Below are 12,563 nucleotides of genomic sequence, written 5' to 3'. Positions count from 1 at the left end.
TGCGTCTGTCTTTGCATGACCTACTGCAGCTGCTAGTGATTTATCAGGCGTCCATCGGATCGCTCAGCCAACTTTTGGCGCGTTTCACTTTGTATTTTCCATTCAAAGCTTTACTCATCACCTCAAAAGTGTATTGTTTTAATTTGAAATGTCTTCATTTGGGGGCTTTTCCAAACAAATATTGATAAAAAGTGATTGTTTGCGCTTCTGTGTGTATGTCACATATACATATATATATATGAATATATATATATATATATGAATATATATATATATATATATTAATATATATATATGAATATATATATATGAATATATATATCTATATATGAATATATATATCTATATATGAATATATATAGATATATATATATATGAATATATATATGAACATATATATCTCATATCAGACAACAGTCTGATGTTCACTGATCCAGCCATGTTATTTAATTTGGCAGCATCGTCTCTTTGTGTATGGACCTCTTTGTGTTTCTGCTGTCCATCAGATGGTGGAGGCTCGCCTCCCTCAGTTAGTGACGGACATCCTGAAGTGGACCGTGGAGTTTTTCACGAACAATCTGCTGGGCTGGATTGTGGATCATGGAGGATGGGTATGTTGGGCCTTCATTTCTTCCATGTGCTTACTCTCAGAGCACTTTCCTCTCTACCATGTTGGTTCTGTGGTTCTGCGGAACGCAGCGACTCTGCGACCTTTGTTCAGTTAGCCTCTCTGTATGAGATGATACAGCTGTATAGATGAAGCTCTCTGCGTTTCCTTCTTGGTGGGACTGCAACAAGGCGGGGCCAGCCCTATAAATGCCAACGTCTGGCCCTGATGTACGGAGTATAGTTTTGGAGTTTCCCCGTTGGCCGTTGCTCTTTTAAAATAAATAGGGGGGGACCCTCCTCCATAGAGTGCCGCAGGGATGACGTCATTTTGTAGAGCAAAGTTAGCTTAGCAGTGGTTCTCTTGACCAAAGACAGCCTACATTATTTTCCCATCCACGTTTAGTCTCATTTACCCACATGTTAGCAACCGGCTTAAGACACCTAAAAGCCTCAAAATTCACGAGAAGGGTATCTGCTGATGTATTTTATATTGTAGAACAAAGCGTAAACTATCATAAGCTTGTGTTAACCACAGACCTTATTTCAGGCATCCTACCAAAAACACATCAAAACAACCATTGACTTTGAGACGACTGAACAGGAAGTGCAAAAATGCTGAATCATTTCTGTGTTTTAGTCCCGCCCGTTTGCTCAGTGCTCCAATCAATTTCCCCATTTCCTGTTGTACTTCGATATGCTACGTCTGCTCAAAGGTAGCATTACTATGGAACTGAAGTTTTATTATACGCGCTCACTGTGTATGTAGACACATCTTAAGTTGGCTAATGTTAGCGAAATGCTAGCTAACTAGCTAATGTAGGGCTAAAGCTAAGTTGATCTGTTAATGTGAGATTCAGACATGTTAGCTTCCTCTGATCTCTGTGGTAACATGAGAGATTATTAAGATGAATTATCGTTAGCCAGAAAAGATCACGCTAACGTTCCTTTGCTAATATTATCTCTACCTGCCGTGCCAACGTAACTTTAGTATTTGTCATTTATTTGGATATACACAAAGTCTGACACCCCAGCAGAAGTTACCTGTGTGTGTGTGTGTGTGTGTGTGTGTGTCCCTCCATCACATACTGTAGTCCTAACTGTTGTCTTATTGATGCTACATTCTGATACACAGAAATTGAATGCACCCGGCTAAACGACATTGACTAGCATCACCAGGCACAATTGAAAATGTAAATTAGTTCCACGTGTAGCTAGTACGTTGTACTGGAAGGTGGATTTACAACACTGCAGACCAGCCAATGAGAGAGAACCTTCACCACCTCGACACGGCACTTCCTGCACAAACCTGCTGTTTTTAAATAGCCAAGCATCAACAGCGACCGCAATATGTTTTGTATTCACTGGACCCAGATCTTGGGGGTGGGTGCACAGTGGAAAACGAATAGAGAAGAGCTGAGAACAGAGCTGTACCGTGGAGACGCGGCATTAGTCTGATACGGGATTGACAAACGATGGTAGTGTTCACACATGAGACAACACACTGGCTGCGCAGTACGTTAGGGGTTAAGTTCCGGTGGTGGAAAAGTTTTCAAAGGAGTTTGAGGGGCTGAACATCGCTGACCCAGCTGCTGCTTCAGCTTGTGAAGCTTTATTCACAGTTCTGCTCACCGTGAAGTGCACAGCAGCATAGCAAGGCGGATGGATATTTCTCATGTTTGTTGTCACTTCCTGCACCGACAATAAAACATTCCGGAGCCACATGGACGACAGATAGTCAATCACATTTGTAAAAAAGTAATCGGCATTTAGTGGCATGAATGTTTTCCAGATGCATGTTTTCCACACCAGGTGATCGGAGTTGTCTCTCCACAGATCAACAGTTTTTCGGAGCTGGAGGTGGCGTCCGTGCAGAGTGTGTCGTCGCTGAGCTCCCACAGCTACGGCCTCATCGTCATCTTTATCACCGGCCTGGCTCTAGGGAGCTTCATCACCTGGAGACTGACCAGATGGCACTGAGGCTCGCATTTCATTCACACACAAAAGCAGCCCTGCCCAAACAACGGAGCCTGTGGCTTGTTACAATTGCTTTTTTGTAATAAAATCGTGAAGTCACAGCAATGGTTTGCACGTATTAATCAATGCAATTTTAGTGCTAAATGTGTGAAACATCGTAGAATGAAGCAGTCATTTGAGCATTCTTCACATACCTTCATCGTCGGACATGTCGAGGAACTCATTCATGGTCTCTGGGACATTGATTTTGTGTTTTTCTGATGCACTCTGTAAATGTGGAAAAAAGATGGACAACTGAAACTTGAATGTGCCTCATTGGGGCCTGTCTACAACATATTAAAAAAACAGGGCTCTGACATCTTCAGAAGTAAAAGATGGTCTGATCTCATCAAGAGTACGACAGGGACATGTACCCCATGCTGAAGTCTGAGTTTGATACAGGCAAAAATCAGTTCTAGATAATCTAGAGGGATTTTTCCAGGTGGTCCTATTGTAGGCCTTGTCCACAATGTGTGTGCACAATCTGGGGGTTCTAGGACCCATATTTGAGAAATTATGGCCATTCTTGCATATGCCAAAATATAAGTGACTAAGGCCCCAATTAAGCCCAATTAAACCCTTTGTGGCTGTTTTTGGGGACCTTACCTTGCAGCTATGAGGCCCAGATTATAGGTGTGTAATGGTGACGAGCCCCTCTTTGAGGCAGAAAAGGATTTAAAACCCTACCCCTTTTTAAAGTATAAACAGTTTAAGAAAAGACTGGTAAAATCTGGATTTTGACCACTTTTTAATATTGATCAATTTTAAAACACTTGTCAATGGCCTTCTTTGATGAAATTCACATATGATGGCCAAAACAGGACCCTCTTCAAGGTTCAATTGGATTCAAGTCATTAGCATGCTGCTACCGGAAGTTAGCTTTCCCAAGGTTCTACAGATATCTCGCTTTAGATCCTGCATCACCTTATCACAGGTGACTGATTTATGCAAAAATCAGGCAGTTCCAACCTTTCACTACGATTTAATGGCCCGTTTCTCACTTGCCAAAACAGGCCGAAAGATGAGGTCATATGCCTCAATTTTGACCTTTGGGGCTGTTTTTGGGGACCTTAACTTGCAGCTACGAGGCCCCGATTATAGGTGTGTAATGGTGACGAGCCCCTCTTTGAAGGAGAAAATTAATCAAATCTCTACTTTAAATTAAAGTGGACATTTTGAGAGAAAAGACTGTTGAAGGCCATGTCGGAACATAAGTGTCATCTGGGTAGAGACATCCATAGTTCACTATGGGAAAAGTGTTTGGAATGTCCCATTGAGTTTCATACCATTTAACGATGGGGCAAAGATGGAATGACTGTGAAAATTTCACGGTACTAGCCCATTGTTTTATGGGGTAATTAGGCCAAATAACTTTAAAATTAAGAAAAATGCCATATATTACTACGGGAAAAGTGTACCGAATTTCCTATTGGTTTTCATACCACGTGGTTTGTGGCCAAGGGCCGACTGACTGTGAACATTTCAGCATGCTAGCCCATTGCTTTCTAGGGATATTAACTGAACGTCTATTTAAGCCAAATAAATGCTAAATGCCATGAATCACTATGGGAAAACTGTACAGAATTTCCCGTTGATATTCAGACCATTTCATCTTGGGGCAGAGGTTGACTTAATGTGACAATTTCAGCCTCCTAGCCCATTGTTTTCTAGGTGTCTTTAGGCAGAATTGAGTCAAAAGGCCGTAATTTCTACGTGTACGGAGTTTACCATAGCAGAAAGTGTACCATCGCAGAAAGTGTATGGAATTTCCCCTTGATTTTCATACCACATGGTCTTTGGCCAAAGGTCGACTGACTGTTGCACTTTCAGGGTCCTAGCCCATTGCTTTCTATGGGAATTCTGGCCGAGTTCGGTGAGAAATCCATAATTCACTATGGGAAAAGTGTTTGGAATGTCCCCTTGATTTTCATACCACATGGTCATTGGCCAAAGGTCGACTGACCGTTCAATTTTCAGGGTCCTAGCCCATTGCTTTCTATGGGAATGTGGGCCGAGTTCGGTGAGAAATCCATAATTCACTATGGGAAAAGTCTTTGGAATTTCCCCTTGAGTTTCATACCACATGGTCATCGGTCAAAGGTCGACTGACTGAGCAGGAGCAGAAGATGGTGACCCAGCTGATCAACCGTATCCACAGCATCTGCGACACTATCCGAGCCGACGAGGAGTTACAAGAGTGAGTCTCTCGCCCGCTGTGTCTCAGCGCTTGTGATGCAATACGGAAAATAGAACCGGGGTAGATGTGTAATACGCGCTCCGTAGTTTCTTAATTGTGAAGTTTTAGCCTGCTTCACAAAGAGGAGGCCGGAAGCACGTGTGTCCAGCTGCTTCCTACAGTTCACACGCTGCAATAATAAATCTACCAAAACTGGTTTACAATTAAAAGGATTTTAATCCCACCGATGCAAGTATGATTACAGTTAAACAATGGAGTACATACTCCTATGAAATATTACAATATTACCCCACTTTGGAAAAAACTCGTCCCTGGTCCCATGAGACACAGCCGTCCCGTGGCACCACACGCTAAAGAGAACGAGAAAAATGCTTTTCTATTCCCGCCCTCATATCCGTTCGCAACTCCTCCCCTTCCGTTTATACCAATTCCTATTGGCTAACTTCCAGGAGTGTATTCGCCTGTCTGGCTTTCTGTCCCTGCGTTTACTAACACATTCAATGTCGGTCAGTTATTGCTTAATCCCTTCTATGATAAACATTCCATATAATAGATAAGGCTTTGCAACTTTGGCATAAGCTTCATGTCTCAAATTCTACTGTTAGCTACTAATCCTAAAACACTTTATGCTTATCTTAATTATGCATTTCCAAAACACTTATGATGACTAATTATGAATTCTTAAATATGAATTATTAAACACTTTTATTATATCTACTAAACACACAGTTCTACGCTCAAATTTCTTACAACATCTACTTAAACTGCATCCTGTCTCTCTTTCAGAGCGATTGACGGAGTGGCTTGTTCCTCCAGCTCGAAGTGGGACCACTTTAAGCAAGTGGGGGCCAGAGTGATTGAGGAGGGGATCACCTGGGAGAGGATCGCTCTGTTCTTTTACGTTGCCGCCAAGCTAGCCGTCAAGGTGGGTTAGCTTCTTTTCTTCTCAGAGCTTGCCTGTCCATCAGAAGGTCTGGCAGTGCTGTGACCTGCCTCGATGAGGAGGGTTGTGTTCCAGCTGGAGAGGCGATCAGCGCTGATGCTCACTACCAGAATGATTCTTGTTCCTTGGAATGCGTCTGTCTTTGCATGACCTACTGCAGCTGCTAGTGATTTATCAGGCGTCCATCGGATCGCTCAGCCAACTTTTGGCGCGTTTCACTTTGTATTTTCCATTCAAAGCTTTACTCATCACCTCAAAAGTGTATTGTTTTAATTTGAAATGTCTTCATTTGGGGGCTTTTCCAAACAAATATTGATAAAAAGTGATTGTTTGCGCTTCTGTGTGTATGTCACATATACATATATATATATGAATATATATATATATATATGAATATATATATATATATATATGAATATATATATATGAATATATATATCTATATATGAATATATATATCTATATATGACTATATATAGATATATATATATATGTATATATATATATATATATATATATATATATATATATATATATATATATATATATATGAATATATATATCTATATATGAATATATATATCTATATATGAATATATATAGATATATATATATATAAATATATATATGAACATATATATCTCATATCAGACAACAGTCTGATGTTCACTGATCCAGCCATGTTATTTAATTTGGCAGCATCGTCTCTTTGTGTATGGACCTCTTTGTGTTTCTGCTGTCCATCAGATGGTGGAGGCTCGCCTCCCTCAGTTAGTGACGGACATCCTGAAGTGGACCGTGGAGTTTTTCACGAACAATCTGCTGGGCTGGATTGTGGATCATGGAGGATGGGTATGTTGGGCCTTCATTTCTTCCATGTGCTTACTCTCAGAGCACTTTCCTCTCTACCATGTTGGTTCTGTGGTTCTGCGGAACGCAGCGACTCTGCGACCTTTGTTCAGTTAGCCTCTCTGTATGAGATGATACAGCTGTATAGATGAAGCTCTCTGCGTTTCCTTCTTGGTGGGACTGCAACAAGGCGGGGCCAGCCCTATAAATGCCAACGTCTGGCCCTGATGTACGGAGTATAGTTTTGGAGTTTCCCCGTTGGCCGTTGCTCTTTTAAAATAAATAGGGGGGGACCCTCCTCCATAGAGTGCCGCAGGGATGACGTCATTTTGTAGAGCAAAGTTAGCTTAGCAGTGGTTCTCTTGACCAAAGACAGCCTACATGATTTTCCCATCCACGTTTAGTCTCATTTACCCACATGTTAGCAACCGGCTTAAGACACCTAAAAGCCTCAAAATTCACGAGAAGGGTATCTGCTGATGTATTTTATATTGTAGAACAAAGCGTAAACTATCATAAGCTTGTGTTAACCACAGACCTTATTTCAGGCATCCTACCAAAAACACATCAAAACAACCATTGACTTTGAGACGACTGAACAGGAAGTGCAAAAATGCTGAATCATTTCTGTGTTTTAGTCCCGCCCGTTTGCTCAGTGCTCCAATCAATTTCCCCATTTCCTGTTGTACTTCGATATGCTACGGTTGCTCAAAGGTAGCATTACTATGGAACTGAAGTTTTATTATACGCGCTCACTGTGTATGTAGACACATCTTAAGTTGGCTAATGTTAGCGAAATGCTAGCTAACTAGCTAATGTAGGGCTAAAGCTAAGTTGATCTGTTAATGTGAGATTCAGACATGTTAGCTTCCTCTGATCTCTGTGGTAACGTGAGAGAGATTATTAAGATGAATTATCGTTAGCCAGAAAAGGTCGCGCTAACGTTCCTTTGCTAATATTATCTCTACCTGCCGTGCCAACGTAACTTTAGTATTTGTCATTTATTTGGATATACACAAAGTCTGACACCCCAGCAGAAGTTACCTGTGTGTGTGTGTGTGTGTGTGTGTCCCTCCATCACATACTGTAGTCCTAACTGTTGTCTTATTGATGCTACATTCTGATACACAGAAATTGAATGCACCCGGCTAAACGACATTGACTAGCATCACCAGGCACAATTGAAAATGTAAATTAGTTCCACGTGTAGCTAGTACGTTGTACTGGAAGGTGGATTTACAACACTGCAGACCAGCCAATGAGAGAGAACCTTCACCACCTCGACACGGCACTTCCTGCACAAACCTGCTGTTTTTAAATAGCCAAGCATCAACAGCGACCGCAATATGTTTTGTATTCACTGGACCCAGATCTTGGGGGTGGGTGCACAGTGGAAAACGAATAGAGAAGAGCTGAGAACAGAGCTGTACCGTGGAGACGCGGCATTAGTCTGATACGGGACTGACAAACGATGGTAGTGTTCACACATGAGACAACACACTGGCTGCGCAGTACGTTAGGGGTTAAGTTCCGGTGGTGGAAAAGTTTTCAAAGGAGTTTGAGGGGCTGAACATCGCTGACCCAGCTGCTGCTTCAGCTTGTGAAGCTTTATTCACAGTTCTGCTCACCGTGAAGTGCACAGCAGCATAGCAAGGCGGATGGATATTTCTCATGTTTGTTGTCACTTCCTGCACCGACAATAAAACATTCCGGAGCCACATGGACGACAGATAGTCAATCACATTTGTAAAAAAGTAATCGGCATTTAGTGGCATGAATGTTTTCCAGATGCATGTTTTCCACACCAGGTGATCGGAGTTGTCTCTCCACAGATCAACAGTTTTTCGGAGCTGGAGGTGGCGTCCGTGCAGAGTGTGTCGTCGCTGAGCTCCCACAGCTACGGCCTCATCGTCATCTTTATCACCGGCCTGGCTCTAGGGAGCTTCATCACCTGGAGACTGACCAGATGGCACTGAGGCTCGCATTCTCTCACACACACACTCTCACACTCCTCTTTTGATCTTTCATATAAAGGCCGACAAGAATGCAAATGGTATTTCATCTTCTGACAGGTACTTTACCTGACACGCAATAAAATAATATAAGTTAAATGCTGAGCAGCAAATCATTTCAACGCAGGTGTGACATATGATCCATTAATGTGGGTGTGACTGGGTATCTGACAGTACTTTGTTTCAAGCAGCAGTGTGTAGCAGGTTTAAATTGCATTTCGATCGGTTATGGAAACTGGGCTTGTATATGGTTGTGTGTGTGTGTATGTGTGTGTGTGTGTGTGTGTGTGTGAGAAAGATGCCAGTGATCTTTTTCCGTCTTTCTGTCTGTCTCTGTTCATTCATTATTAATCCCTCAACAGTGTCCCGCCCTACTCCCTGCTCATTTATTATGGCTGCGCAGTAGAAACGCACTGGTAGGGGCATCCTGTGCTAGGTGCACGTCTCAGGTGATGTAACATGCACTCTGGCGGCCATCTTGTAGATCCACAGCTCTCGACGACATCGGCTGTGAACAACTTAACAGTCTCAGCATGAAATCCACAAGAAAGGAATGGAAAAGATAAGAAATAACTGATATTGTGTAGCTTTAATTGACAATGTTACCGCAATACCTGACAGCGAACACAAGAGGGAGCTCCTCTGCACCGCACACATATGAGCTGGACACAGCAGCATATTACTGCCACCAATATCAAGTTATTTTCATAATAACAAGAATATTTTCTTGTATTAACGTACGCCTTTTCTCATTATGATAAATACGTTAACACTGTGAAACACCATACAGGAATTCACTGACATTAACTTATATCAGACCAAACGCCACAAAACTGCCCCAGGAGGAGAGCCGAGATGGAAGCTAAGCTAACCCAGCTAGGACCAGAGGCCGCTCCACTACCCAGCCTACTGCTGGCTGTCTGATGTTCGGTCGCAGAACAATAAGATGGATGAAAGCAGCGGGAGATCAGTGACTGTTGAGCCCACATCTTCACAGGGACCTGGATCCATCGTCCATCCCGGATCAAGCTGCACTCAGGTGGACATCAGGACAGAGCTCAGGACTCCGGTGGGACGAGAGGAGGTGGGCTCTGTGTTTACACCATCATGCTTGGTGCTCACACAGTCAAAGTTGAGGGACAATGTTTTCCTCAGGTTGGATTTTTAATGTTAAGATGTCGGTCATATTAGACTTGTTTTTGTTGCTGCTGTTCACAGGAATGTACAGCTACGTCCGTTTTGTTTGTCATGTGTTTGTCACATGGCATCAGTCGATTTGAGAACTTAGGAGTTCTTCTGATGTGAATCTTTTGCCTTCGAATGACACGCTGTGTTTTCACTTTACTCATGAAATGATGTTCCAAGAGAAACATCAGCATGTCAGCATATCTCCCCGCAGGGTTCACACACCAAATCCAACGCGGTCGAACCCTGAATGAATGCTCACCAGTGGCCGCCCTCCATCTGCCGGTTACTGTGATAACTTACTGTAATTTCATCACTGAAAAGAATCATTACTGCAAGGTCACTGGAGCAGCCTCGTGCTGTCTTTCTACCAGCGTTGGTGCATAGGGGCCTCCAGCTGCAGGTCCAGGTTCACCTCATTTACTTTACATTTTCAAGGCAGAAGGGGAATTTAACAATTTTATGTTTTACCTTCTTAAAATGTTTTATAGTGTGATAACATACTCATTTCTTTTTTTTTAAATATATTTCTCATTATTTCAACACATCACTTAATACAAGCACTACTTATTAATACAATTAAAAGAAGTTCCAGTCAATGCTTTAACATGTAGCCTGCCATGGCCTGATAGATGGACAATGACCTGGATGTGTTGGTTCAACACCTGGATGTGTTGGTTCAACAGCTGGATGTGTTGGTTCCTGTTCCTATATGGAGCCTGTTAGAGCGGCAGTTTATAAAAAATAACTTTTTGTCATCATTGCTCAAACTGTCACTCTATCCTGGCAGTAGAGACAGATAACCTGTGGAACAATCTGCTTCCTCTGCCTCTTTTCAGTGCCACTAATGACATAACAAGATCCCGACGTTGGTTGGTTAGTTTTGGCTCCACTGTTTCCAGCAGGGCGGCCGGGTCACAGACGTTCTCACTGCCTGAAGTTTAAATATAATCCAGTATCTCCTCAATCCCTGTTTGACTCTGCAGCATGTGTGAGACTGATGGAGAGCCGAGGATATGCTGCTGGGTTATTTTATGTACTGCCAAAATAAATAAATAAATAAAAGAAGGAAGAAATGTCATTATGCAAATAAGTTGTGTTCTGGGTTGGTGGGCTTGGGTTTGAGTTTGTGGTGAGCAGGCTGACACAAGGGGAAGTGGGCCTGAGGCCATTCAGACACACAGCATTGAATTATGGATGATTCTGTCGAAGAGAAATGCGTGTTTACTCTGTTAGTATTATAATTATGTATTGTGCTTACATGTAGCTTAGCAAAGGGCCCCCCTTGGTTACTGTTGCTATGCCTATCAAATGTTAGGTTTGGACAGTTGGCTCGCTCCGCGCATAGCGCTCAGAGGTTTACTTCGACAGAACATCACTTTCTATGTGTGTTTGTTGTAATTACACACGCATCATATGAGTCGTGTTTAATCACCGGATACAGTTTTTAAAGGAGCGTTTATCCGACAGTGAAGGAAAGGAGGCGGAGTTTCTGAGGGAAGAAGAGTTCACTTAACGTTAACTTTAGTATACTACTCTCGTTTGATCGGTGCCCAGCAAAGCAACCCTCGATCACTGTTCTCCACCATCAACCGCCTACTCCGCCCCATTGACACCCCCATCCCTCTGGTGCTCCTGATCTCTGCTCCAAATTCCTCGACTTCTTCCAGGCGAAAGTCGACTCCATCCACCAGCAGCTCCTGACACCAGCCCCTCCCCCTCCACCCGCACTTCAGCCACCTGGCAACGCCCCCTCAGCGCCGCACCTCTCCCTTTGTGACCTCTCCTCCTTCTCCCCTGTGGATGCTCCCCAAGTGGCCAAGTTGGTCAGCTCGGCCAAGATGTCCACCTGCTCCCTGGACCCCATGCCTACAGCCCTGGTCAAGGACTGCCTACCCACCCTCTGCCCCTACATGGTGGACATCATCAATGCTTCTTTGGCATCTGGTATTGTCCCTACCAGCTTCAAAACTGCCTCAGTCACCCCCATCCTCAAAAAGCCTGGCCTGGACATTGATGACCTCCACAACCACCGGCCGATCTCCAACCTTCCCTTCCTCAGTAAGACTCTGGAAAGAGTAGTCGCCGGCCAACTCCATCTCCACATGTCCAAACATGAGCTCTATGAGCCCCTCCAATCCGGCTTCAGACTCCAACACAGCACGGAGACCGCCCTCATTAAGATCATCAACGATCTCCTCATTGCTGCTGACTCTGGCCGCCTCAGCATCCTCATCCTCCTGGACCTCTCTGCAGCATTTGACACTGTCTCCCATACCATCCTCCTCAACCGCCTATCTGACCTTCTAGGGGTCACTGGCACCGCCCTCTCCTGGTTTACATCCTACCTCCATAACAGGGAACAGTTTGTTTCCATCAACGGCTCTATTTCCCCCCTAGCCCCAGTCAATCATGGCGTGCCCCAAGGCTCTGTGCTTGGCCCCCTCCTCTTCACCATCTACATGCTCCCCCTCGGCAAGATCATCCGCCATCACGGACTGAACTTCCACTGCTATGCTGATGATACTCAAATCTATCTCAGTACTACTCCATCCTCCCAGCTCCCCCCTCAGTCCCTTGTCAACTGCCTGTATGAAATAAAAACCTGGATGTCATCAAATCTCCTCAAACTCAACACCAAGAAGACAGAGCTCATGGTTGTGGCACCCAAGGCGCTGCTCCGGAAGGTTGGTGACTTCATCCTCGAGGTTGACGGCTGCTCCATCTCCCCATCTCCTGAAGTCCGCAACCTGGG

Source organism: Melanostigma gelatinosum, assembly GCF_949748355.1.
Source record: "Melanostigma gelatinosum genome assembly, chromosome: 13".
Lineage (NCBI taxonomy): Eukaryota > Metazoa > Chordata > Actinopteri > Perciformes > Zoarcidae > Melanostigma > Melanostigma gelatinosum.
This window is presented reverse-complemented; position numbering follows the sequence as displayed.